Source organism: Manduca sexta, chromosome 9 (genome assembly GCF_014839805.1).
Source record: "Manduca sexta isolate Smith_Timp_Sample1 chromosome 9, JHU_Msex_v1.0, whole genome shotgun sequence".
In the NCBI taxonomy this organism is placed as follows: Eukaryota; Metazoa; Arthropoda; class Insecta; order Lepidoptera; family Sphingidae; genus Manduca; species Manduca sexta.
This window is the reverse complement of record NC_051123.1, coordinates 10,370,197-10,372,954: the sequence shown is the minus strand read 5'-3', so window position 1 is coordinate 10,372,954 and position 2,758 is coordinate 10,370,197.

Genomic DNA, 2,758 nt, shown 5'->3' with positions numbered 1-2,758 from the left:
ACAACCGTGGTCATGAGTATATTGCAAAAAAAAGTACATCAGTTTCTTTAGAAAACACGAACAGTAATACAAGTTAGAAGTACGTATAAAAATATATTTGCTTTTATCAAAATATAATTGATAGAGGACTTTCTAAATTCATAGCGTTTTGTATTTGTATTATGCAGATAATTATCCATTTAACTCAAAGCTGTTTCGGTCATGTCAAGCCATTTTTAGTTAAAGAAAGTTTACTGCGCGCCGATGTCATATTGCCAGCTTACCTTGGGCCCTGCCAAGATGCCTTTCTACAATTGTTAATGCTAATATCATTTTCATACATTATGTTAGCGCTAACGACTATGGGAAGGCATTTACGTTGGTCCCTGTAGTGATAGTTGTCTAATGCAAAACCACGAATGTGAGCAGAAGGTAACCTTAGCTAGCATGACTTTGCAAAAACACTTTTAGTAATACCTAGTTAGGCCTTGGGAGTACTTCTTGTCAGATTTGATGATGGTTACATGAAGTTACAAATGGTCAAGTATCATTTCAGATAGTAACTGTATACTTTTGTGGAATAAAAAGTATAGTATCCGTTAATCAAGGAAATATTCTATATGTTTGTTTTGCATCTAAATCGGTTCAACGATTTCTTTTTTTAACTAACATCCAAACATCTTGACAAAGATATTAGTAAGATTTCAATAAAAAATCAAATATCTTGTACCTTCCCAAAGACATGTTAGCAAACTGGATGCTCTTAAGTGCTTTCACGAGGATCGTACATCGATCTTTCAATCATACTATTGAATTCGAAACAATACTTGACACATATTCTGGTCAAGGTGCGCATATTATTTTTATCGCCGCAAAAATATACAGGGTGTATCATAAAACCATCAACGGTTTTCAGGTGAACGGCCGCGGTCGCGCGCGCGCACATCGTTCGCAAGATGGCGCCCATATATCTGTCATCGCGCTGCCTGATGCGCGCCAAAATAAGATTATTGGAAATTTGACACAGACGAGCGCGCCGGTTTACGATCGGAGCTAGACCGACTTTATGAGAGCATATCTGATAGCGATGACGCATGAGTGTTCTTTGAGTATATTCAGAACATTTTTGGTGTTATGTAGTACTTGCTATAAATATATGACATTAAAAATTCCTATTAAAATTGTGGTTAATTGTAGATTATTTAGTTTATTTCTATTTGTAGCGATAGTGGAGAAGAAGGCAGGTTAGGTCGATGTACAGGTTGGATTAAGTATTAAAAAATAAAATAAATTGTAGCCTAACAGATTACTAATATGATTAAACGAAATATTTACGAAAAATTTTAACCCTATTTTTTCCAAAAAATCTGGTTGGAAATGTACTTTAAATTTATGAGAAGTGATTTCTTTATTCAGGCGTCATTATATTAATATTTCATTAATATTACCTAATATTATTACGTTACTTAATGTATTCTTGAATTAATGTATTTAAGTACGTCATTTTAAAGTACATATCAATTGCTAATTAGGAAATTTTAAACGTGAAGAGTACATACACTTCCTTGACCTGAGTGTACGTATAAACACATTTTGATGTATTTATGTACATAATAAATGCTTCTTGTATTACAAGTAAAAAGTATGACTGTCTTTCTATTTGTGTACATTTTTTTTTCTTAAAAGCATCGTCCAACAACAAAGAGAACGTAACACGCGGGACGCTGTTGCCCCGTCTTCCTTTTGTCCGTTTATCCTCAATTTACCCTATAACACAAAATAATGATTAAAGTTATACGCCAAGAAATATTGAAACAAATCGACAGAAACAAGAATTTGAATAGTTGTTTTACATCTTGTTACTTATGCTTCGCATCTTCCATCTATATTCTTGCAAAAAAAATACCGTCCAATTGAGAACCTCCTTATTTTTTTAAGTAGGTTAGAATATTTGATGTAGGTATATGGTATTTCTATATTACCTCTAAACCGGTCTAAGGAATATAAAATTGATATTTAGCACAACAATTTATGTATGCACAATTAAATTTAATATATTGCTATACATAATGGCCGGTATTTACTTTGGCTATGTCCTTTAGGCCGCACAACAGTGCATGGCCGTAGAAATAGATATCGCGGTACCACCAATATAATACTAGCTCTTGCTCGCGGCTTCGTCCACGTGAAGGAGTTTTATGGGATTAAAGTCCCGCTATATATTTTTCCCAAATAAAAAGTAGCTGATACCTTCCCAGGGTCTTAAACTATCTTCATACCAAATTTCATAAAAATGCGTTCAGTAGATTTTGAGAAAATCGACCACATACAGACAGACAGGAAAGGAGACTTTGCTTTATAAAACGTATAGGTGTTATGACATATTTAAAGGTGTTGCTATTTCACTTATTGTCGTTGCAAGCCATTGGTCCTACCCCTGATCTCTCACTGGTCATGTCGGATTGCTGTCTTATCGGACTATGAGAGTGAAGGAAGAGAGAGTCCACCTGTGTATTGCGCACATGTTGTGCACTATAATTCTTCTACGTACCTGGCCGATCTTTATTATGATTGGCCGTGGCCGAAATTAGGCTAGGAAAGATTCATTATAACATTACAATACAATAATTCACAAATTTTAATTGTACGCAATGCAAACCATTGTAAAAATATAGCTTTCCCATGAACAATTAAATTACAATTGTAAAGTTATTCACCGTCATAATAATTTACTCATAAAAAATGCTATATATTACCCGTAAACCTTTCATTTCGTTAC